The 26,622-nt window shown below is 36.7% G+C and overlaps 1 protein-coding gene across 7 annotated transcripts in view; it reads right to left on the reverse strand.

Moving 5' to 3' along the window:
• MARCHF1 (membrane associated ring-CH-type finger 1) overlaps positions 1–26,622 on the reverse strand; it is a 226,004-nt gene that overhangs the window by 104,756 nt on the left and 94,626 nt on the right. For 4 of the 7 annotated variants that reach the window (XM_071431996.1, XM_071432003.1, XM_071431998.1 and 1 more), the window contains one exon: positions 22,571–22,779. The exons of the other annotated variants lie outside the window; for them this stretch is intronic. The gene's annotated coding sequence lies outside the window, so the exon portion shown is untranslated. The remainder of the gene's footprint in view (positions 1–22,570; positions 22,780–26,622) is intronic. 7 annotated transcript variants of the gene reach the window in all.

Below are 26,622 nucleotides of genomic sequence, written 5' to 3' on the forward strand. Positions count from 1 at the left end.
TAAACACAGCACAAAGTTCACTTATACTGCAATTTGTTTCTGATTACAGGAAATAAAAATGGTGCTGCAGGTTCAGCACTTCTTTTTCAGTGTTTGCTATGAAGTATTGAATACTACATAAATTTTCCAAATGCAGATGTTAACAAATCAGCCTAGGCTTTGAAGAGAAATTCCTATCATTTAATGTCTAATCCAAAAATACACAGCATATTACAGAATGCTCTCTCTTCATATCTTTGCAATTCCACTCTTCTCCCCACAGATAAAAGTACTTGGAATTTAATAAAGAAATATTAATTGCACACTAAAACCAGAATCCAGCCTACTCATTTGTACCATCTCCTGTTTTTTCCTGTGCAATTGAAAGTAATTAGAGATGAATAAAAATTAAGTAACTTGGGTCTAAGTGCAAAACTCAGTCCAATTAAAGAACACTTGGAGCTGAAATGAGAGATCTGTGAAATAACAATAAATGATCGTGTGACAGATGATTGCATCATGGGTAATAGGTAGGGGTGAAGTCAAGTACAGACTGGAAAACCTACCAATGCAGTCATCCCTATACATGTAGGAACAACTGCAGGTGAGCTGTGCAGCTGACCTGTGCACCTGTAAAGCTGTTCCTATCCATACTGGCCTCATAGGGAAAGCTAAGCAATTGTCTGAGAGGCACAGCAAGTATTGCAAACTGTTGTACTTGAGTACTATAGCACTTTATTTAGAGTAAAATTTTCACATATTTGTGGAGGTTGTTTTGTATGTTCTCTATTTACAACAGGATAATTCTACATTGCTTCCACACAGTGATGAATGTCAATGGGGGGAATTAAAGATGACAAATATACAGAGATAAAATTATCACCATCACAACTGCTATATAGCTTATTCATCCAAACAGAAAAGCAAAACTTATAGCTGCAAATAAATTCTTCAAAAAGTTATTCAAAAATTTTTTGGATCATATTAGCCTTTCACATAATATTTCCCCCCCCTCTTCTGAAAATCTAGTCCTTCAGAAATTTTATGCTAAAAATCTAAGAGATTTGGGCTTGTTCAGCCTGGCAAAAAGAAGGCTTCAGGGTGACCTAATTGCAGCCTTCCAGAACCTGAAGGGGGTCTACTGAAGGGTTGGAGAGAGATTATTCACTGTGACAGCAGAAAAGGGAGTGAAAAAGAGTGGGTTTAGATTAGGTATTAGGAAGGAATTCTTTCCTGTGAGGAGGGTGAAGCACTGGCACAGGTAAACCAGAGAAGTTGTGGACTCCTCATCCCTGGAGGTGTTCAAGCCCAGGCTGGATGAGTCTCTGAACAACCTGGTCTAGTGGGTGGTGTCTCTGCCCATGGCAGGGGGTTGCAACAAGATGGTCTCTACAGTCCCTTCCAACCCAGGCCATTCTGTGCTTCTATGCTTATTCTCATTATCTTACTATTATTGAAAACTACCAAAAGTACTGCTTAAATTGCCTAACATATTTTTAACTCCATCCTGCCTTTTATAAAACTCCAAACCTTCAAAAACAGATGCATTGGTGAATGATTTGTTTCCTTAAGATCACATCCTATACTGTTTCTGATTTTTTTTAACATGTTTTAAGAACAAAGCAAATACTGAAACCAAGGGAAGCAATGCTCACATAAAATCTTAGCATCAGTGCACCAAATGTTTCATTTGGAAGGTCCTCTGAGAGCTGCAACCATACACACAAAAACACAATTGTATTCTGAAGCATTGAATGCAATAGCTCCAAACACAGAAAGCTTGATCCACTAATACCTGGATATCTGGTTTGAAAAAAAAAAGAAGTGTTATTTTATAAAGCCACAACTTGGAATTCAATACAACATCCAGGGGTCTGTCAAACAAAAGGTCCCATAGACCTTCGACTGAAATTAGACAAACTGAGAAAATATGCAATCCCCTTTGAGGATTATTTTTGTTGACTCACATCATCTTTGGTTAACTCTGGTAGAGCTCTGTACATGTAAAGAGGACAGACTTTTTGGCAAAGTTAGTGACGTGAAACAATTCTCCTGTAATTTCTAGTACCACCAACAGCTGTTGCTATCACTAGGATATGTCCATAGTATGACCTATCAGGGAAGTTCAGAAAGGCAAGATGGTTTTAGAAGTTCAGTCCAACTCTGCAAGAATTTGCCTACTTCCTAAATAAGCATACACAATCTGTAACAAATGCAAAGCTCAAGATTGTCATGGTAAAATCAAGATCTTGGATTTCAGCACTGCTCCCCAGAAGGACCCATGAAGTTTTAAATACAAAAGTTGAAAAGGCATTGATATAAATGATTTACCTTGTGCCAATCCAGACTGCTCAAAATAACTTCATCTCACACAGAGCTCAGTAGGGGAGAAAACCTTCTCTAAGAAGAGTAAGTACCTACTGTACCCAACACAGAAGGCTGCATGTCCAATAATTGCTTTTCAAATAGATGCCCAAAGCTAGAGTGGAAATAGTGTAAAATGTGTCAACAGAAATTTAGTGCACATTTAGTGCAAAATGCGTCAACAGAAAACATAGCTTTTTTTTGTTAATGCTTGTTTATTTTTGTTGTTGTAGATTTTGTTGTTGCTGCTTTTTAAATCAAAACTGATTTTATTAGTCAGCCCTCATCAGATCAACACGATTCATCCTAATAGCCTCTTTACCACTATTTTGGCCATTGGCCATATCAGTAAGTGTATACCTTACAGGAAAATATTCAATCTCAAATGCATACAAGAAACAAAGACATTCTAAACCTGAATGCCAATGTTGGGTATTGGTTTTTATACTTTTATTTTATACAAGAAATTTAATTCATGATTTGAACATGAAAATAAACCAAAACCCAAGGGAAAAACAAACAAACAAACAAACCAAAAAACCTCCTGAAACAGAAGCTTCTAAATAGGTTATATCCTAGCAAGAAAGCTGAAACAAAGGGAGACAGCACTTGCAAAGCCCTTGTGTTTGTCAGATCACTAAAACTGACAGTGTTGAACCACAGAGAAATAAAAATAGAAGAAAAATCTTCCACTGAGCCACTGAAAGATATTTCAAGAAGTTCACACATTTCTGACAGTGTTTCTCCATGCACAGGGGCATGGACAAAATGTTTTCCTTTTTAAAACAACTAGTAAGAGCTGCACTCACAGGATTTAAGGAGGGGTTTCTTGAATCCTAAAACTTAATGGGCTCTTTTATTAATATGTTTACATCAATAACAATATTTATGCTGCTACAATGGTAACATCATACAGAAATTTTGCAATTAGCATGGAACTTTACACATTCAGTACCACTCTCAGGTATATCAGGTTTTGCACAGCATTTCCCCTTCTTTCACAAGCAGAAAAAAAGCATAGAAAATAAGGAATTTCCTCCTCCTACTGCTGATTTCTACCATCAAATCAACCAGGTATCATCCATTGCACAACCCCCTTCCAAGGAAGGGAGAAACACTCAGCTGTTCACAATCACCTTTTTCTTTCCTTTAGAACAAACACACACCCAAGGCCAAGCTTGCTGGAAAATGACAAATGCCCATAATGAGCTATATCCAAAAGAGGACAAGAAAGAAAACCATATCTCCAGGAACAGTGATATCTCTTGTGTGCCTTAGAGAAAGAGTAGCAAATCTACATATCTCCTATGGTTTACCAGTAGCCTTCCTGTGAGATGGTATTAAAACATATATTATGTAAGTACACTAATGGGGATAAGAGGGTTGCCTAACCTCCCAAGATAATTATCTCTAATCTAGTTTCTTGGAAATATACTACCACAGACCAATTAGAGTAGATTTTTGCTGGTTTTCCTGCTTATAAAAAAATCCCTTCAATATACAATCCACATTCTTAACCACTTCTTCAACAAAGAGGCAAATATATTTCAGAGTAACACAGAAATGGAGAACTTAATATCCTTTTAAGCATTACTCTTTCCTTAATTATTCACTCTGTTTACACTTCCTGGTTGTTAAATTCTAGCAAATAGGAAGATAAGTATATCTTGAGCTCTGTTAGACTTGGAGAACTTATCTGCTGAATTCACTTCATTACTTTCTAAAAAGGGAAAGAAAACACAACTACTAAGTCATGCTTTCACATAATAATAGAAGCCTCTCCAAATAATTATCACTATGCCAAACCCACAGATTTTGAAAGGGATTTAGTACCTAAATGCATATCATAGAACTTAAAGGTGTTTTGGCACCACATTAAAATATTTGGCTCATTTGAGCTTAAGCCTCATCAGTTCCTGAAAATTAGGTACAGTGACTTAACTGAGCAATGGACATTCAAATTACACCCTTTCATCTTCACTGCTGCAGGTCCTATTTACTCCTCTTATTTTTGTGTTATTATATTACCTTAACCTGGTTCTAGATTTTGGCATCACATCACATCCTGCATATAAGATGGCAAAATAACTGTCACAACTCTGGCCCAAACTTCAGATTTTCCAAGTCTGGACTTTGGTGATGCTGGTGAGGCCAAAGAAGTTGCATTCTGTACAGGTTGGGCAAGCATTTTTCTCCTCTGTTACTTCATTCCATGCGGACTCCATGTTCACACCATCATAAACAGCCATACACTTCATTTTGAGCAGAAAAAATGAGCTGCTTTCACAAGTACATTAGAAGCAACAATGAATAATGAGTACAGTCCCATGAAGGATAAAACATGGGTAAAAGTGCACTTTATAAGCAGGAATGCTCAAGGCACAATAACAAAGCTGTTAAAAATGTGTCATACTTGCTATATTTAATGTAACAGTAACATAGCAATTGCTATGTTTTAATCAGTATTTACTGAAGATGAGATATTAATGAGAAAAGAAATTACTGTATATTAAAACTACTAACTCAAAATGAAAATGAACTAAACCCAAACAGCAGCAACAAAAAAAATATTAAGAAATGGTTTTTTTTCTGATTTCTGCTGATTGCTTACACTGATACTTCAGGAATTACTGAAGATTCCATTCATCTGCTTCACTAAAATGAAATTCCCCTGCTGATCAATAGGGAATGAAGGCATTCCTGCTGCCACTGATTCCTGAAGATATTGATCAATAAACTTACTCCTTTATGTGTAGGGGAAAAGAAAGGAATCTTGCAAATTGTTTTAGGATTCACCACTTTTCAAAAGAGCTAATTATGATACTGCTTTTATAACAATTACCTCATAACAGGACTTTAACCTTTTGTGAAGAAACATAATATTCTTGAACTTGAAACCATTGCTTTTCTCAGCTGAAACATTATTTTAACAAACAGTGAACTTGTATGATTTTAATCCTTTTAATTAATACAGTAAGTAAGTAACTGAATGTTTTAGTAGCAACATGGCTTGACTTCAACCTTGATGTGTAAGAGCATTTGAATTTTTAATAGAAAATAAAACTCCTTATAAAGAACAGGTACAAGAAACAAACTCACTAAGCGTCTACTTAGTAGAGAGACTTTGGATTGTCTTCATATAAATACACATTTACATGTAAGAAGAAATAACAGATCTTTCTAAAAGGAAGATATATAAAATTGAAAAAGTGTCCTGCAATAATGGATCCAACTCTCCCTAAATTATTTTTTTATTGTTGTTGCACTGCTTTTTCCCTAATTCTTCATTAATTTCCTCTAAGTTTCTCAGCAAGACCTGTTTATATTTATCTTTGTGTCACTGTAGTTATGAAAAGTGATTATGAAAAAAGGAATACAGTGGAAATGTTTGTAGGATCAGCATTATCATATGTGCTACTTGAAAAGGACTCAAGGGATCTCAGAAATCATACTCTTGGTGCAGATGAGCAGAAAGTTTATTACGGTCTAGTTTAAAGACTTAAAGCTTTCTAGAGAACTATCAGTTTTGTATTTTTTCAAATAATATTCAAAGGCACTCAGAACTACCCAAACTGTATTCTGTCTTCATTTATTGCAATTCTGATTCATGGTAAGGAACTGCTGTAAGGATTACAGTATTACATTCCTAGTGCATGACAATAAAAATCTCTATCAGCCTCTCAAATGTGTTGCAGTTTATTAGGGCTGTAAATTTTGCTGGTTTACCTGTCCAGCTATAGTTTTATTGTTCACTCTTAAATGGCATCATGGTCTTTTGCATTTTGGAAGCAGATGATGTTGAAAGTCTTCAAATAACCAACTGTGGAGAGCAAGACAGAAGTCTTGCTCAAATTTAAACTCACACAGTATTTCCAAATGACTACTCAAGAATATAAAATACTGTACACTTTTGTGTAAAACAACAGGGTGTCTGCTGAAGCAAAAACAAAACCTGTGCAATGATCTGCACACTCGGAATTTTAATGGGCTGGATTTACTACATCTTTATCTGATTTTACTAAGGAAAAAAAAATAAAATGTGTATAACACCAAACGTTAGCTGGCTTTTAGCCTTCTGCTACAGCCTCTTCTAAAAGGAGAAAGGAGACAAAGGATGGGGGAATTAGATACAATTTATGCTAGTTCAATATCTTTTATATCTCCCAGATGATAGATGTTTGAAGTACCAACCCTCAAAATTCAATTAAACTAATGCTCGTGTGTTATTTGGTCAGAAAAATTCTAAAACTACTCTGTGTTAGAAACCAGAATTAAACTGTATCATTAGACAAAACAGAAAATGAAGTGCCTCACTGCAGAAACAAAAGCTGTCAAACTACAGTCGGCTATAAGAGCACTTCAAAGGAGAGACCTATGCCAGCAAAGTTACACAAATAATATCTCTCCATAAACCGATTGCAGGTAGATGGGTGTTGCTTTATTAGCCACTAATGTATACTTCACACAGTAAATATCAACATTTTGACTTAGCAGCACTACCTGCAATATCAGAACAGCCAATACAGTGAAATTAATTACAGAACAGCCAAAACACTGAAATTAAACCAGGAACTGAAGAGACGAACTTTTAGAGACCAAATTTTGGTATGTGACTTATTTCAATTGAATGGGAGGGAAGTTAAGGGATAGCACATAAATCACTCAACAGTTTGTAGCTCATGCAACAATTTAAACAACAGTATTATCTTAACAGCTGTCAGTCACCACATGTCAAACACAACTTATTTCAATGTTAAATTATGGCAAAAAGACAACTACCAAATTTGAATGTTTGATAAAAGAATCAAAAAGACAAATAATGTCAGATGTTGCCCGAATCATACTGGAAAAAAATAAAAGTAAAGAAAATACACCTTGAGTTGTTTACTATGCAAATTCATCTTGCATATTTTCTATTCAGGAAACTTCAAAACACAAGAAAAATCACATTATAATCAACTTCAAAATTAATTTTTTACCACTGTATGATGAAACTAAAAATATTAGAAGTTAAGCCATAATTAGAGTGCATTCTTAAGGTATTCTGAAAGGCAGGGTTTTTTGAAATTAATACTTGCAGAAGGGAAACCAGTAACTTCTTTTTTTCATTGCAGCAATTTTTTGTTGTTATTTTAGCAGGTTTACGTAGCAAATACTATCAACAAAAGGTAAGCAAAGACTAGAAACTTCAATTATGCTTTCATTTTAAATCTTTATCATGATCAAAGCAAGTAATTTTCCTAGTTTTATTCATGGACATTCCTGTTCCATCTCTTCTGAACCTTTTCAACTGAGAGACAGCACAGAGCATTTGGGCCAAAGAGACAAAGTTTAGCAAGACTTTTAGCACAAAAAACACCTCCACAATGAAGTGTTGAACAACATGAACTGAATACTGCCAATTTGTTACCTTAGCAAGCTTCCTGAAGAAACACTTGTGCATACATACATATATATATGAGTGTCATGGGGTGAAGCTTACTTGAAGGTGTCATTCAGATAAAAAAGTGTCTGAGCCATAGGTTTGCCCACTAATTAGATGAAAATTTGAAAAAATAAATGTAGTTGTCCCTGATGACACATGTAAATGGCATGGGGAAGGCTGAACCAAATCTCTTCCAAATGAAAGGGTCTATCTTGTTTCCCAGCTATGTGAAGAAAGAAAATAAGGCAGACATACAACTTTATGTTGTTTTAATGTCTTTATGGTGAGAGGCCAAAGAGTCATAGAAACCCAGGAAACAACCACGAATTGCCCTCAGATGCACGGGGAAAACTCAAAGAGATTAGTTGGGGCCATACAACAACGAAACAATTGGCATCTTAATGTGAGCACCCACATAAGGAACTAATAAAAATGGAGAAAGGTGCCTGTCAGTGAGATGCCCTGTATGGGTGCCACAAACCATGCAGAAGGCTGAGTCTGATGTGGAACATCTGGCCACTCAAAAAAGCCAGCTGCAAGCTAGGACTGAGCACATGGGCCCTTTGGAGCAACTGCCCTCTGCCCCCAACCTCTGGTGCCACTCAGCTGGGCCAGAGGGGCAGGAGACTTGGTCAGGGTGTGCGTCCTTACAGTATCTGCCAATTTCATAGAAAACAAATCTTAAACAGAAATTGCTGTCAACCCACTACACCATTCTGGTTTGCAATTTAGTATACATTTTTTTACCAAATACTTATATGCCATACTACACTCTTGTTCTTGCAGGTCCCAACCTATATTCCCCTGGGAAAACACTCTTTTTTCCCCCTCTAGAAGCTTCTATTTTATGTGCAGAACTTTCTTACTTTAAATCCACAATAATACCACTAAGAAATAACAATTGAATTTGCACTCTGGGGGACCTCAAAATGCAATAACATGTACTTCAAAAATCACTCAGGTTAAATACATTTTGCCATCACCACATTTTAAATATATTACCGAGAGGTGGGACCTACTGGATCATCAAATAATATGTTTTAATTTATTAAATTAAAATAATATGTTTTGTATTTAAAGTTGAGCAAATTAAAACATATCTGACACTGATTAGGTTGTATTTAGTACTAACTGAAAATTCTGCAAAGACCTCATGCGGTAATACAGCTCTGCATTTAACAACTACTCCAAAATTTGAAAGCTAAGAAAACAATATGCATCACTAGGCTTCATTTCTAAATGTCATATAAGAAAATAGGTATTGACTTTATGCAGTCATGAACAATACTTAAGGAGAATGCACAAAGATTAATTGATGCTCAGAAATATTTGAAAACAATTTTCCACTCATCAAATCCACATACACTAGGTAAAAATAATACAGATATTATAAATGCTTGATCATGAACTTCAATATTTTTTTCTGTTTGAAATGGGAGCTTTCAATCTATCTTTAATTATTTAATGAGTTATCGCTTCTTCTTTTATGCATAATTTCAGTCTTTCTTCAATAAAGTTCCCTATTAAAACAAACAATACCCCAAAAAAGTTCAAATGTAATTACAGAAATAGCTTCAGATGCCCTTTACACCGGGGAAAAGTAATTATGTCAGAGAACTACTATATCCTCTGAGGCATGCCAGACTCCTGCACACAGAAGTCAGACTACAGACTTGCAGGCACATACACCTGGCATCTTCCAGTTGCTGACTGCTGCTCTCCAACAGTCATGAAAATTGTACAAATTCATAGTAATAACAGGAGCAGTGTGGCTAGCTTTGTCAAGAGGTACCTTCTACCAGCTGCTCAGCTCTGAGAAGTGGAGATTTTTGATACCTTCTTTTCCTTTAAACCCGTAGTTCTTACACAGAAAAAAAAAAAATCCACAAAATTACAGTTGGCATTTGTGCTGCGCAGGTCTTTACAGTCCATGTACTTATTTTCTTTTGTGTAGATAAATTTTATGGAGCATCTACTCAGTGCACAAAGTGTTTAGAATTGATTTTCCTAGTGACACGCTCTGCAGTTTTTATATCCACAATTTTATATGCATGACAAATAATTGCTATTCAGACATGTATTTTCGGGTGCAGAAGTGAAGACCAATGTTTTATAACTTGGTTTTTGGTGGCCTTAACATCGTACCAAATGTAACTGACTTTATGAGGATGCCTGCTAAACATTCCCTGTTGCTTTGTGCATAAAATAGATGTGTTCTTTACCCTGAAACTGCCACACTTCCTCCACCTTTTTCAAAACCAGCCCTTTTCATTAAAAAAGGAGTAAATTTGGGCAAGTCTTTGCCCAAGGTTCAAGTTTTTCAAAACTTGATTCTATGTCAATCACAAGGAAATACTTTTCATGATTATCTTAAGAGTACTTTCAGCCCATATCTGATGGCTTCAATTTGTTACAATTTTAGAGAAATTATATCATAGGTAGCTGCATGAGGCATAAAAACCCTCTTTGGAACTGCCATGAAAAACAACACCCTACAAATTGCTGGAAGAGACAGGAAAACAATCCATACACTGGCATAGAACAGATTTACCATTCCTTATAGGACCAATTTTTAAACCAAAATGACTCCTACATTCAGTACTCAATAAGCAGTAATAAACAAGCCCATTAGATAAAGCAAAGCTACCAATGATGCAAAACAGCCAAAGTCCATCATGTGAAAAAGAAAAAAAACTAAAACCAAACCAACCAAAACATACAAACAAAAACCTCCAAACACCACATGACCCCAAAAAATCTTTGTTTAAAAATAGCTAATTATTGAGATAATATATTGAACATAGCTTCAGCAGCCAACTTAGACCATAAAAGACAGCACAATTAACAACTGAGAAGACCCCAGCACATAGACCAATATGTAAAGCAAATAATGAAAGAAAACATACAGATGAATAGTGATAAAAGTTGGTTTCTTCTTCTTCATCATGGGAAGGAGAGTAAGTGAATCTGCTTCTACAAACTACATCTGAAGTGGTAGTTCACCATTAAATATTTTAGCAGCAATTCAGGCAGAGTAAAGACCAAAGAAATATCATTGGGTTTTTCTCTCATTAAACTGAAGTAGCATAAAATTAGGAACAGTTATTTGCACTACAGATGTGAGAACTCAGACATGCTATTATGGCTTAGAATGCCACTTAAACTTAGGTGACACATAATATTCCATTATTATTTTCAGTAAAATTTTCATTATCAGTAATGTAAGAAGACATAAAACCTATTTTGCAGTCAAAATTTTTGATTTCAAGGCTTAGTCTACTTTGCTACTAAATAAATAGTATTTATTACTATCAAGTATGTTATTTATTTGTTCTATTTCAAGCAGAGTAATAGTCCACTAGTAGCAGAGGTACAGCATTTGTACCTTTAACATTCTACCCTTCTGATTCTACTCAGTGCCAAACACTATTCTGCCAGAAAGTGAATGGCAAACAGAATATGCTCCTGCACACCAGAGAGTATCAAGTCTTAATGTAGGGTTTCCAAAGGAAAAAAAAACCAAACAACAACAAAGCAGATGTCACATTGAAGAGCTTAGTTTAACATCAGTCAGACACACTTCACCTGCACTCATCCTATCTGTATGTTACGTTACCACACAGAGACATCTATATTATCTGGGGTAATCATTTCAGCAAAAAACATTATACGAATCAACAACCCAATGATCAGATGTTTAAATTTTTTCCCTAATTCACAATAATGTTTTTGTGTTTAGCAAAATGCTGCAGGTTTACCATTTTTCAGAACAGACACAAAAGTGATACCTCAAAGTTTTGAAGAGCAGGTCGGTCACTTGTGTCACAGCAGTGTTGTGAAGTGTGGCAGCAGAGTAGCTGTTCCCAGTCATGCCATAATCTATTTGTTTAAGCTTAGCTGTTTGACAATAAAGGTTACATTAGCTTCAGAGAGAAAACTGATTCTGTCATATTTCTCCTAAAACAGCTGGACAGCAGCAATTCAAAAGTAGAGAGTTCTATATTAAGATCTTAAATGAACTAAAAATCTTCTGTCCAGGTTAGCTGGTGGCAGATGCAGAAACCATGAAATCTCAAAGTAAAAAAAGAGCAATGCATTCTTAGAGCTGTATTATTAAGCAAGAATGCCAAATCTCTCTTACAAACCATTGCCTTGCATTTAAGATTGCAGAGAAAAAGTTTGATACTACAGTCTGTGAAAATATGCAAAATGTATTCTGAATGGTTTGGCTTTTCCTTGCATTTGAAATGTTTTGAAGAAGGCAATTCTGAATGATGATGTTCCAGTTCACTATCTTTTTAAAAGGTTTCTTTTTAACTCCTTGCACATTTGGTATCACCTTTTAACCTTCTCAACTTTATCTACTATTAGTCTTCCAATGTTTTATAATTTATGATTTTTGTCCTTGTGCATTAATATTCAGAAATTTTAAATGGACAGTGAAACAAGTAGTCCAAATTCTCAACCACACTCAAGACAGGCACAAGAGGTAAGTGACTAACATTTGGTTTTTAAACAAAGCTTAAAATGGCAAAAACATGGAGTCTCCACATAAGAAATAGGTAGATCCAAAATCTGTCGTATGCACAGAACTTCCATGATTAGGTGGGAATGGTAAAAGTGTAAGGGCTTATTGTTTCCATGGAAACTTTTTACCTGCAGGATCCACCCACAGGAAACTACAAAACACATCCACATCCCTGAGAAAATGGACTTCACTGGGGGATTTCGTAATGTTCTATGAAAGCAGAAGGAGCAGTGCCACACTTCAGAGGAGAAAAATGAAAGCACAGAAAATTACATCTGGAATTAGAGCCAAAGTCAGAGCACTGCAAGGTGTCCATCAAATGTAGTCCATCAAATTGTCAAAGAACAGCATTCATAGATAATAAAGGGAGCAGGAAGAAATACAGCAGAAAAACTTCCATCAAAAATTACGCTATTTTCTGCATTAAATGGTTGCCCATGGATCCTGTGAAGAGGACTGTCAGCAAACCAGCATTCAGTGGCTCAGGAGGGCCAAACCTGCACACTACCTGCAGACAGGGGCTACAGCAGCCATTCCTCACTAATGAGACTTGAAACAGATTTCAGGCACAGCATGTGGATAGGCTGAGCTCGCAGCAGCACTGCCCTGTGCATGCTGTGACCTCCTTTCCTCACTGGAGGAGACTGCAGCAGCATTAGAGGGTCTTAACAGGCATTCCTGTCACTGCCCATCTGTAACAGTGAGACAGCACTGTCAGTTCAGGAAAACCAATTCACATTACCACCTGTGTCTGAGCTCTTGTATTCCGAGCAGAAGTCTGGAAGTGCTCAGAAAATTGCAGATTCAGTGTCATTCCATGCACACAGTATTCACAGTTACCAAACTGACTCCTCTCTGGGCCATGTACACTGCCAAACCACAGCACTCTCCAGCTGCACCCAGCATGTGAGACAGCATACTCAGACATCCTGGTGCCTACTCACCAGCACTGCAGGGTTCACTGCCAAAAAGCAAACATGTATTTCACCAACACAGGTGAAATTTCAGCTACTTTCACAAGGTTTGACCAATTAACCATTTGCCCTGTGTTAATGTCTTGCCTACCACTGGAAAAGTGATCAGAAGGATTTTGTTTCCCTCTCAAAGAAAGAGTGCCTGAAGTAAAAGGGAAGGAATAGCTAAAACTTACAGATACTAACATGGCATTGCTGTGAGACTCTTACCCTCACTTCATTTTGTTCTTGCACTGAATACTTGACATTTGTGTCCTATACTGACATTAAGGTTCCTGATTTCTTGCCCAGAAGCACAAGGAGTACTAAGAGGGGAAGTGTTTGCTGCATCTTTATCCCTCTCACGACAACAAAGCCATTGCAACAGGCTACTGCAGTAATGGTAGAGTACAGGATGGAAAAGCCTCCCTTTAAGCATCTGCAAGCATGATTATTTTAAGAGAAATTACAGTGTGGGGGGTTTCTATTTGGGCTGCCACAAGACAACAAATCTCTCTAATAAGACAAGCATTTCTTTAAAATCAATAAGACATCTCTGTAACTACTTTGAACTTTTCCAGCATGATGGTACTGTAAAATACAGCTATAATCTCAAACATATTTAGTGAGTAAACTAAAAGGGTTTCCTTAGGATCACATGTCAGGGGGTTAAGACATACACCTAATCACTCCAGGAGACAGTTTCCTTATTATTGACAATAAAATTATTCAACCTCCTATATTCACATAATCCTATGACTGCATCTCTGAACACACTTGGCTAATAACTGAGATCAATGAAGGTACAGACATGCTAACTACTGAAAAATTTCATTCCACAACATGGATAGTCCTAAGAAACCTAATCTGAACAAGGAAATGCTTCCACTGTCTACACATACTGCTCCTGCTGCCACAATTTTAAAAGGCAGCACTGATACAGAAATGAAGTCCTGAATCTCACATATTCAAAGTCCAGGAGAAGAGTTGAAAGATCTACTGATACTTCAAAGTAGGCTGAGAGCCAACCTCCATCTTCTTATCAAAGTCAAATTATTCCATCCTGAAATGTAAACCAGCTGATGTTTGTACTCCCATTAAAAGTAAGGTGACACTGCTAAATTACACTCTCCAATACAAAATCTTGCCTTTTTATTGAAAACAAAACCAAACAAAACAAAAGCGGGAAAAAAAGACAAAGAAGAAAACCTCAAAATCATAAAGTTACAAACATACATATAAATAGGAGGTAAGAGATGTGTGTATTTTATGAAAATTGTTTCTAGACATAAGAAAAACCTTGGCAGCAGAGAGAAGGCCAGGGGCTGTGACAAACCCTGGGTGATCTCTGCTGTGGCAGAACAATGCCTTCATCTCTAAGAACAGAATTCAGCAGATCTGCAATAAGCACCTCATTTTAAAGGACAAGAATCAACAAGCCTCCTGCAATTTGAGTAGTTTACACATGTGCACATTGCAGAAATTAGAACTGTATTTCTAATATGCTTATGACATTTCTCTGAAGCCAGGAAGCTTCCAGAGCTGGTGATATGAGCTGAAAGTGTCTCCACTAGACAGAAAATAATCTTTCCCTTTCATGGTATGATTGATGAACATTCACAGTGTCTTTGAGAAAGACCCTCAAGTTGGGCAAGTGTTCTCTGCCTTAGAAAAAAAAAGTCATACCAAACTCAGCATTATTTTGTTCATGGTTATGAAGAAGAACTAAATATTACTGTCAATAAAAGCGATTTTAGTATTACTAGTAATAATTTTATAGAATTCTATATGCCTGAATACACAGGATTTTAAAATTTCTTGTTCAGATAGCTAGATGCAGATGAAACTGGAGGAACCTATTAGGCTAGCATCAGTTTTGCAATGCTGGCAGTTTATTCAAGCAATTTGAGCCTCTATTGTATTGTTTCTTAACTAATCAAATAGTTGCCAACAACCAGATTTCAATGCCTGAGAGTCATCTTCAAACAGAACAAAATATGCTGGGGTGTATGTGACCATGGAAGCTATTTTTAAAAATGCTGACTAAATTCAAAAATACTTCTCTAAAATGAGTCTTGGGACACAGACTCTGCTGACGCCTTCAATAACTTGCACTTGAACTTTATTTGTAACACGCCAACCCCCCAGAAGAAAAGCATCTCCACCAGGGCAAACAGCTCACAGAACTGTTCATATTGTGAAAGGTATCTAGAGAAAATAATCTGTTTTTCAGCTTCCTGAACTGTATCCAGTTCCTGGTACCCTATTCAGCTACCAGGTTTAGACACTACAACACATTCTGCAAACTGTCTCAATTACAGACATTGCTTCAATATAAATCAGGACCCAAGGAAGTCATTAAACTAAAGTATAGAAGCTTACAGCTGAAGACAAAACAACCATCAATTAAAGATGGAAAACTTTTGTGTTCATGGTTTTGGATTGTTGGGGTTTTGCATTTATTTTCAAAAAACACCACTTAGCAGGAAAATTCTACAATTAATTTTAATATGGAAAGTCTTCCTCAGTAAAACGTCCAATTAACTTTAGAGAGAAATCCAAATTAAATAAAATCTGAAGCCTAATATTTTATACTCAGAGACATTTTAGACTGGGGGGGAACTACACACACAAGCCCAATTCAATTTATTTGAACTGGGAGTTCCAGAGATATAAGGAATTATAAAAGCTTTCTTCATGAAACTTATAGTCAGACTTCAGCAGCAACAAAAGACACATGCCAACAGATTGTAAGCACTGGCTACAAACAAAGAGGCAGAAAGCTACTCCAATATGGAATCTTGAGCTTCAAATCCTTTATCAGTGAAGAGATCAATTTTTAAATCAATATTAGTATTGGATGCTTAGTCAATACACAGCAAATTGGAGAAATATGCTTTTACGGACTTTTCATAACAAACTTGATCAAAAAAAAAGACCATGCAGCCAGTAGCCTTTGCATGATCTTATCAGGAAAAGCAGCCTATAAAGAATTGCATTATCCCAAAGCATGCTAATAAAAGCACAGCAAGGAATCTCTTATTTTCTTACTGGTAGCACAGTAATGTTTTTATTCACAGAAATATAAAAAAAAGAAATAATGTCTCAAAATTATTATAACAAACCCAGCATGTTAACTTCTCCCATTTCTTTCACTGTCATGAAATTGCTTGTCATAAGCCCCACATGAGTAACAGTAAAAGAGTAACAATTCCCAAACAAGGACCATAAGACTTACTGATAAACAATTTTCTAAAGCATCCTAAAGATAACTAAGCACGCCACAGGCTGATTTATGGGTGTACTTTGGGAGCACTTCAACCATTGATCACAGAAGCAATCTATCACCACAAAAATACTGACAAATTTCACTAGGAAGTGTCTTCAACTGCAGATGCAGTTGGATTTCCATGCAAACATAGCACTGAAGTACAAACAATGGTCATGTCAAGAAAAGAAGAAATACCATATAATATTGATGATAAATAGTATCAGCAATTTTGTCATAAATTGTGTATGACATCATGTTCAACATGAGCTTTACATTAAGAAAAACTATGAAAGGAAAGCAATACATGTCAGAACACATCAGTAATCTGATTCATATGCCAGAGCTTCCCCTCTCCATTCTCCCACCCCCACATCTCTTGCTGAGTAAAAAATCATACCTCCTAACAAGACTGGAATTACATGACTCTTCCCAGTCAGCTGTCATTGAAAAGAAACATCCCTACCCTTCCTGTAGAAAAAAAATCCCAGTGTATTTTAGGTAATGAATGACCATCTCTATCTGTTAAGTTAGAAATTTGCCTAAGAAATTTTTAGAATATGAGATACTCAGCCACAAAACCGAAACCATCTATCTGGCTTATGAATTATTTCACCAATATCCTGCAATTCTAAGGCTTTTATTCCTTGCATTATATGCCTTAAGCTATTTTATTAGCACTGGTATAAATGAAATTGTCACATATTAGGAGGTGCCCTATTCTCAACCTTTTATAAAGTGACCAAAGCCACCAACAAATTTAAGTACACTAAAGATTACGCTTCCCTATGTAAAGGCAAAACCCAAACCAAACCCAAACAAAATACAGACACAATCCCAAAAACAAAACAACCAGACAAAAAACCCCACAACAAAACCCAATACATCACTTGACTTAAGGCTGTAAGACAATAAAACAACATCAATATGTAAGGCCTTTGCCTTTTTTCCTTAATTACAGATGTTTCAAGTATCAATTATCTCTGTATGTACTTCACAACTGCCATGAAAATCTTTTAACAGAAATGTAAAAGCACTTTCTTTGTAGCATGTAAGGAAGTCTAAGCCTTGAAAAATATTTTGTCTATCATTACATCTATTTAAAATTAAGTAGGTAATAAGTGAGATAACGCAGATAAGTGTAAAACAATTAATTCCCATCAATAACATTTAGCTACTGCTTCCTCCTTTAAAAAAACCAGTCAATTTCTCCTAAACTACTTACAAGCTTTAAGGCAAACATTAGCAGTTACTCTAGTCTAGTGCTTAAAATAAACATTAGCAGTTACTCACAAGTGCCATTCACAAGACCCCTTAGGTTTCAGTCTCAATTCTGACTTGAAGATCTCCTTACCAAAAAATGCGTGCTCTACACAATAAATGAGTGTACATAATTCAAGCAACATATTCTTTCTTTTTCTTTAAGGTACAAACTGTACAGAAAAACCAAGCTCAAATTCAATTTACTATACTCCTTCATAAATGCCAAGTATTTCCCAGGTAGCATTTAAAGCCTCCAAAGTAACAGGTCTTATTGCTTCTGAGAAGGCAGAATATGAGAACTCTGCTGAAGAACAGAGAGGTCCCAAGTTTCCTTCAAAGCACAGAACTGTGCAGGGTGCAGAACTAAATTTCATGCCAAAGTACAATACACAGTGGAGTGAGGATTCCTCCCTGCAATTTATTGCATTTTGTGAACTTCTGTGAAGGAAACTAATAGTCATCATCACCTCTGCCAGAATATTAAGATCAGAGAAACACAGTAGGCATAAGAAAACCATTTACCAGTTATGAGCAAAAAATCAAAACTAAAAATAAATCAACAATAGCATGGCTAATTTGTTACTTGTTAACTACAGACTATCAAACTTCGTAACTTCTTTAGGATATTGGGTTAGGTTTTGGGGCAACAGAGTAAGACTCATCTCTATAACAAGCAAGTTATACTAGCATCTGAGTGTGTCCAAAAACCATATTACAAAGGTTATTTGGTTATTGGGGCTCTTTTATTTAAATCAAAGTTTTGAAAGTAACCAAATCAAGATTGACTGACACCTGCCACTGCTTTCTTCATTTAGGTTATTTTCTGCTCTGAAATTTTTACCTGCAAGTAACTCATAAATTTTCAGTACCATGTATTGAAAACTGCTCAGGCTGAAGAGGTGCAGTATCTACACATTTAGTTTGGCATCAAGAAATGTCTTCTCTACCACACAATTTTTGACTTCTGACAATTTTTGACTTTTACATACTTGCTCCTACCACTCTAAGTGTACAACATTCAAGTCTGGCTTTCCACAGTAGTCATGGCGGTTTATCCAATGACCCTTGCAAACTCTTTGTTAGTGTGAGTGTTTTCACTCACTTGGCCTTTCCAGTTTTCTCACTGGATGAAATTTTCTTTCTGTATTTAACTTACTTTAGAATAATTCATGCCTGTACAAAAGCCAATGTAAACTGAGACTACTTTATGAACTTCACGGTGTATATTCGCAACAAAATAATAAAATTATGAGCCAGAGTAGGCATTTCCTCAACCATGTTCTTTAGGAAACATATACATTTACCTTTTTTATTACGGCAGAGAAAATCAACCAGATGTTCAAAGTAACTGTTGAAATATTACATACATATAAAATGGGGGTCATATGTTACCATGACATTGGTCCCAGGGCACTGAAACCTATGTATTAAAAAAACTAACTAATTTTGGAGTCCTGATGACATAATTTGATCTTTAGGTTACTGATTTAATTCACTTTGAACAACAGTTCTATTAGTAAACTCTTCTGAAAACAGACACCCAAGGGTTTTTCTCTGTCACAGAAACCTAATTCCACACTTCACTATAAACTTAAGATATTTCTCAAATATCAAAGAAAGCTCAATTAACTATTAAAAAAAAAAAAGCCCACATCATGTTGTGAATGCACTTTATACTTTAGTCTTCATTTCTGCAACAAACTTTTCCAACTGCATTAGTAAAAGAGTAAGAAAGACAGTTTTTACACTTAAATGTTTGGGGCAAAGCCAGTGGCAATAATGACTGGTGAGCTTTCCTAAAATCAGAGAAACAAACTAGCAGAAGATTATACCTGTGTATGGAAATATAGTGTACAGCTGCTGCAACAGGTTATTCAACATCTAAGCATCTTCACTGCTTCATTATGGAAAAAACCTACTTCATCTTTAGGCTACATTTAAAGAGGCTCTATAGCTAAACTTGATGCAAATTCCATTGTTAGCTACAACTTCTGCTAATTATTATTGAGGCAAATCACTGAAGGATTGCAGGAATGGCCGGCACTAAAGTTTTTACTTCCACAAAGGACACCCCAGAGAAAGTCTCCCTGTAGGCATTGTTATCACACCTCTACTCCCAATATTGGCCAGAGGTCCACTATGGGCACTTGGGGCTCTGAAGTGATACTGCACTCAATATCCTTACTGATAGATCAGTGTTAGGCAATCATCTGTAAGTGTGTGCAGACACATATTAAAACCTTCAGATAAAGCATATGTATGAGCATCCAACTATCACAGAAAAGCATTATAGAATGAGTTTCATCATTAAGAACCTCAGTTGTGCATGACTAAGGCAGATTTACGAATTCACCATGAACTTGGAAACAGTCCACTGCATCCAGCTCTGCAATTAGACAGAAGATGAATTCTTCTTCATAAATTTTAATGCTGTTGTATGAACATAACATAAAATTCTTCAGCAATAATAGGATCTGGCGTACAATCCTAACAGTAGTTAACCCTAGCAACTGGAAGACCTTTTGGACATTTCTTTTTTCCATGTCTTCCTGAACCAGCTTGATGCTCTCAGCTAGAAGCCCATTTAACTACTTTACTTAGCTTCCACCTCAAAAAGCCTGCTGATGGAAAGACAGAGGAAGTAGGTACTTGCAGAAACAATATCAGAATACCATGAACCCAGAAGACCCTCACAAACACAAACACTGAGGACCAGGTAGGGGAGCTTCCCTGTGTGAGAACCATACCATGCAGGGGTAGACCACCATCTACAGACATCTGAGCAATCTCTGTCTAGACAATAAAAAAGCTGGTTCACTACTCTCAAATTACACCCAAAAAACAAAGCTGAACATCATCACAATTTACATAAGTACATATTTTGGGGAAAGCAGTCTTCAGTGCTTGGACTACTATATCCATCAATAGCACTAGGGAGTTTTTACACTGTATGAATTCCAGCCATAAGCCTTATAGGATAAGCAGCAGTTTGAGCAGAATGATTAGGCTCTGACCAGCAGAGAGCAGTTTGGCAAATACATTTCAGTGAGTACCATGTACTTTAAGTTTGGTTTGGAGTTTTGTAGGGTTGGTGTTTGGTACTTTTTCTATTGAGTTTAGAAGAGAACTTTAATGAACTTAGTTATACATGTCATTTTACTCTTTTCTGATACATCCACAACATTCAAGAAGAAACTGTTTTCTGAGATACTGGAGTCTTGCTGAAATGACCCAGCCCAGCCCTCACAGGGAAAAAAAAAAAAACAAAACAGCAAAGTGCATGAGATGATTCTCACAACTCAGATTCTCCACAATTCCCCCTCCCAACTAAGTCTCACATTTATCTGACTCCTGTATGAATATTGCATGTATTCTTCAGTTAACTGAAGGATCAAACAAGAATTCAAGAGGACAATTTAAGCCAGGTAACATGATATATTTTTGCTTTTCACACCCTGAGCCTTAATACACAGAATGGTTTTCACCTGAACCTTCCCCTTGAACCAATTTATGGAAGAAAAAACCAAACCAAAATTTTCCATTTCAGGACAGAAATCCCAAAATATTATGACTCTTATGAATGTGCTACCAGTTAACAACTGGAGACTACTTCCAGGGAAGGATGCTACTTATACCAAAGTGCTCAAACAAAAAACAGAATAATCATTTTCAGTGAACTTGTCATAGCCAAATATTAAGAAAAAATATTATCTTTAATTTAAAAAATAAAAAAATAAAAAAAACCCCAAACAATACTTGTCCACAGTCTCACAGACCTCTTATGAATATCAACAACCACCTGTTGAACTTAACAATTTCTGGAAAGCTATGCCACACAATCCACCAGAAGAAAGACTTCTTTCAGGGACACAGTTTGTCACAGTCTCTCACACAATACTTAAAAGACATCGTGTTTGTTTTCCCAATAGTTCCTTGGTTTCCATACAGCAATAGGAAAAGAAAAGCACAGAGACGAGAAACATGTCTGTAAAAAGCAGATGTCTATGTTACATACATTTACTGCTATATCTATCAACAGACTACTTCTGTTTTGGGTTTGTAAGGAATGCTTTTCTTTTTGGGCTTGCACAATGCATACTTAACCTATACATGGCAAAAGAGATTCCTACAGGTAAAAACACCATTAAAATTGCACAGATTTTCTGTATTTCTTTTTGTACTAGCCATTAATGTAATGTGAACCTACAGTTTCTTTTTAACTGGGAGATAACAGGATACAGTTTTTACTGATGAAACAACACTTGTGTATGTTTACAAATCAAAGAAAGTCAAGAGATAAAAAACAAAACACTGCTGCCTTTTAAATGGTAAAAAGACTAAGCTTATGCCTAATGTGAGTGTCCTTATACCAGGACGCTCACATTAGAAAAACAGGCTTTAGTACGGTATTTTTGTTGGTTTTAAACAAAGACAGGAATTTTACTAAAACTACTTTTCCATCCAACCTACTGTAAAGAAACTGCTACTTGACAGCTTATAGGGAACAATGACTGCCAGTACAAGCAGGCTGCACTCATTTAAAAGAAAGCATTAAAACCCCCGATGCAGTTTGTAACTTCCTTCAGCAATTTATCTGACTTTTGAAGCAGGCTCCCTGTCCCTGTAAGGCTGAGGTGCTGCTCTCACAGCATCCCCTGCAGTGTGCTACAGCTGCACCCCTGAGCACTCTGCAGCGCTCCAGCCACGCCGCATCCTGCATCCCACATCCAAACCCACTGCCTACCACAGGCACATCACCCTGTCCCAGCAAACTGAAACCTTCCTCTTACCTCCACCTCCTTGCTCTTCTCTTTGTTTGTGCCCATTGAACTTCTCCCATTGCTGGCAGTCTCCCGCGCTGGCACTACAGAAATCTGCTGGAGTGGCATTCTTACAGAGCTGCACGTTGCCAGAACCTGTTTGGATGCCTTATATCTTCACTCCCCCCGAGTAGCCCACCTGTATAATTGTTCATATCCTCTCTTTGCCAAGCTCAGCTCTAAATAAAAAGGGGAAAATATTATTTGAGAAACGGTGAAGCCAGGGTCTTCCATCAAAAGAAAAAAAAAAAAAATCAACAAAGCAGAGCAAATTGCAAACACAGGCGAGACACAGCAAACAAAGAAGTAAGGCACAACAATCCAGGGAGTTTCACATGCTTAGAGTGATGAGTTGCTGCAAGTCTGTGTCCCTGGAGCACCCCACCATACCACTATCCCCCAAGAGCACTGTGGGAGACAATTCAATTTCTGTGTTACCTAATAACTGTCATGGAAACCAAGGAAACCCAGGTCTCACAGGCCCTGGTTAGCGATCGCTTCCCGCTAACAGCACCGGCTCCCACATTTGCAGCAGCTGCCACTTCTGCTTTTGTCTCCCATCCGACTCCACAGGAGCCCACTGAGCACCCCCAGACACTGCCTCGTGCCCGCTAGGTGCAGCAGCAGAAGGCTGAAAAGCTTAGTGTCCTATTTTGGAGGCAAAATCTCCTCCTTTAAAAGCACAGGAGAGCTTGCTGTGTCCTTCATGCGTCTACAATAATCTGCTTAGGTCAAGGGATCTGCCTTGAAGTGAGGAGTAGCAGTGAGCAATCGAGGTGTAAAAAGGAAGACAAGACTGGGAAGGATTGCAAATGTGCCTTCCTGAGGTTGATAGTAAAAAGTTAACCCTTTGCTGCGCTCCTCTTTTCCCGAGACTTGCCCAGAAGCCAGCTCTGCAGGATGAGCAGAGGCAGACACACACGTGCCTTTACAGTAGTCACACACACCCTGAGAATGTCACTTATGTGAGCTTCTCCCTCCCAACAGCTTCACTGCTTTTAGTCACTGTGGAGCAAAACACTCAGGAAAAATGTTTCAGCATTTCCCCTCCCCTTAAAATGCAAAACAACAGAACAAAGTCACAGGTGTTGTATTACAAAAATGGATATGAAGAAAGGAAACTCCTGTTGTTTCTACTTCTCTAAAAAAATTATTATTCTTCATAAGTATTAGGAATGCCAGCAAAACTGGTTTTGATTAAAAATAGTAAAGAAATTATTAGATCAGAAGCCAAGTTCTTAGCTGTATAAATTATTCTGCATAAATAATGCAGGAATAAGAAAAAAAAATCCCCCAACAGGCACCACCAGTGTTTTAATATGCTGTCAATTAAAGAAAAAAAAATATTACCTAAGCCCTGAAATACATCATCTTTATTTCCAGCTGTACAGAACAGCACTTAGAATTCTGACAAGAAATAATAGCATTATAAACAGCCTGGATTCTCTTACAAAGCCAGTGGGGAGGATTTAAAATACTGTTGATTCACTACTCCACTACTTTAGTTACTATTTCTCCTTCTGAGTTAATAGAGCTTACAAGGGACTAGCCTGAGATAAATTGAGATCTGGTTCAGGTTGACATCCTGGTTTTACATCACTGATTTAAACTAAGGTATATTGACAGGCTGTAAGAGAAGAGTTCATCAATGCATTAACAAAGAAATATAATCTGTGCTAGGAGTTTAGAGATGCTGCAAGATTTGAGTATATGTGCACATCTTTATAACATATATATTCTATATATCTATAGTCATGGAACAGATTTACAAAGAATAAAATTAAGTCTATTGCCATTTACACGTTTCCTTTTACACATTTTTAGTTATATTTTACATGGTAATTCCATTTTTAATTTCCAATATTCCAAAATCAGTTTGAATGTAAGTTTAAATAACTTTCCATATACACAGGGAGATTTTGAATATAAAGGAAAAAAAAGACAAGCTCCAGCTCCACCAAGACATTGGTAAACCAAAAATTCATTCCAGAAATATTCAAAGACAAGAAATGTTATATACCAGGCTAGTAAAGTTTTACTTCAATCTTTAACTTGATGATAATGCAAAGGAAATTCCTTTTTAGTTCAATAGAATGTTTTAAAGCTACAGAAAAACTCTTCTCCTTCCTCTGAGGCACAACCAGATTATGAACTCCTAAACCTGACTCTGCTTTGTCATGATAATCACTCACCTCTTTGATAAAAATATTGATAGAAAAGTAGAAGGTTTGTGGTATTAAAATGGAACCTTCCTGTAAATGTGCTTTCATGTCTAGTAAAGCTTTAAAAAGTCAACCTGCCTTTTGATACTGTGCCAATAATTCTGCATTTGAAATCATATGAACTTGAGATTTAAATCAGAGATTTCTGGGTTAACCAGTAATCTCTTTAATCCCATCTGTTTTAGCCAGAATAAGGACCTTACAGGGCGTGATGTACTCAGTTCTTTCTAAAATGATGCATGGCCCCTTTCTTCCCCCACAGTGAACCTATGACATCAATATGTATATAACAAAGCTCCCTAGTTCCAAACAAGGGCTATATTTTGACATTAGGTAGCTCCATGCTTGCATTCTGCTTAACTATTTCACTAATTACATTTCTTAACCATGGGGAGACTTCAAATTCATGTGCAATTGCCTTCCCTGTACATATGCTGAACATGGCTCTTCCCAGCCTAAGTGGCAGAACAACCAAGCCTCATGCTGCTATACCCAGAAATACAGAGATCACCACTGCTCCATAGTAAGGAAGCTGTTAGAAAATACAGGACATATCCAGATGCATATTGTAAAAGTCAGCGGTAGAGGTGTGGCTGGGATCATTTTTCATTAGCATTAAGTTCAGTTTTCTGTCTTTGCTTTTTCAAGTTTACTCTGGTAGAATTATAAAACATACAACTTTTGCACAGGTATTAATACACCTATGATCTCAGAACACCAGAGCACATCTTAAACAAAACTATTGATTTCAATTTACAATTGTTTTTAGCTCCCAGAGTCCCTAAGTTATAAACAAAGTAATTTTATATATACACACACAACCCTTCTTGTTAGAAAATGTATTTACTCCCACTCATCCTCCAAGGTGAACAGGCTGTGGTGTCCTATTTAAAGGACACTAATTTTGGCAAATGTACCACCCAAAGAGTCGTAATTTCAGAGCCATGCCTCACCTGAAGGACAGTGCGCCAGCTGCTCAGTGAAGTATGAAGCTGCTGTGCAAAGCAGCATGATAGGGTCTCAACCTCAGGAGGGCAACAATAACAAAAGAGAACTGCTCACCTGGAGCAGGTGAGAGTGACATTGGCAGAGAAAAGGAGTATGTGTTGGGTGTGCGTTAGTAATTGATTTTCATTAATATAATTTACAGGTCTTGAAGCAAGTAACTACAGAAAAGAGAACTACCACCCTTCTCTCCTCTTGCTTATTGCTCAAAACCCTACTAATCCCAGCTCAGAAAAGCCAAGGAATCCAAATCTTTATTTTCAGTTGCCCAAAACATTCCCCTTGGTACTCAGGACCCATACATTCCCTGCACAAAACATGCCTAGAGCCACTTCCATAACAATCTAACAGCAAAAAGGGATCAGAATTATAACCCTACATACATACATAAAAACACACTATGTTTTTAGTTTAATTTAATAAGGAGCACATCATCTTCTCAGCATACCTATTTACACAAGACCACTGCTTTGAACTACGAAGACAATCTGATCAGCTATGGTTAATGGTTCAGCCATGGTGATGCAAGTGCCAATGAGAGAATGAAAGACAGCAATACAATTATTTTGTAATACAATTGCAAGGAAACAATGTACTAGTGTACCAGAAGCTCACTGGCAGCTTGTATACAATAGCTCTGCTTATATATATAATAGCCCTGCCATTGCTTACAGAAAAATTTGTACAAGACTCTTGAATTGAAAGAAAACCTAAGTTTACCTGCATAAATAACACTATCAGAAACAGATAATTCTAGCTCTTTTTTACTCACACAAAATCATGTTTGGATAAGAT

The sequence above is a fragment of the Agelaius tricolor genome, unplaced genomic scaffold (genome assembly GCF_023055355.1).
Source record: "Agelaius tricolor isolate 1412-34295 unplaced genomic scaffold, bAgeTri1.0.p SCAF_8, whole genome shotgun sequence".
NCBI lineage: Eukaryota > Metazoa > Chordata > Aves > Passeriformes > Icteridae > Agelaius > Agelaius tricolor.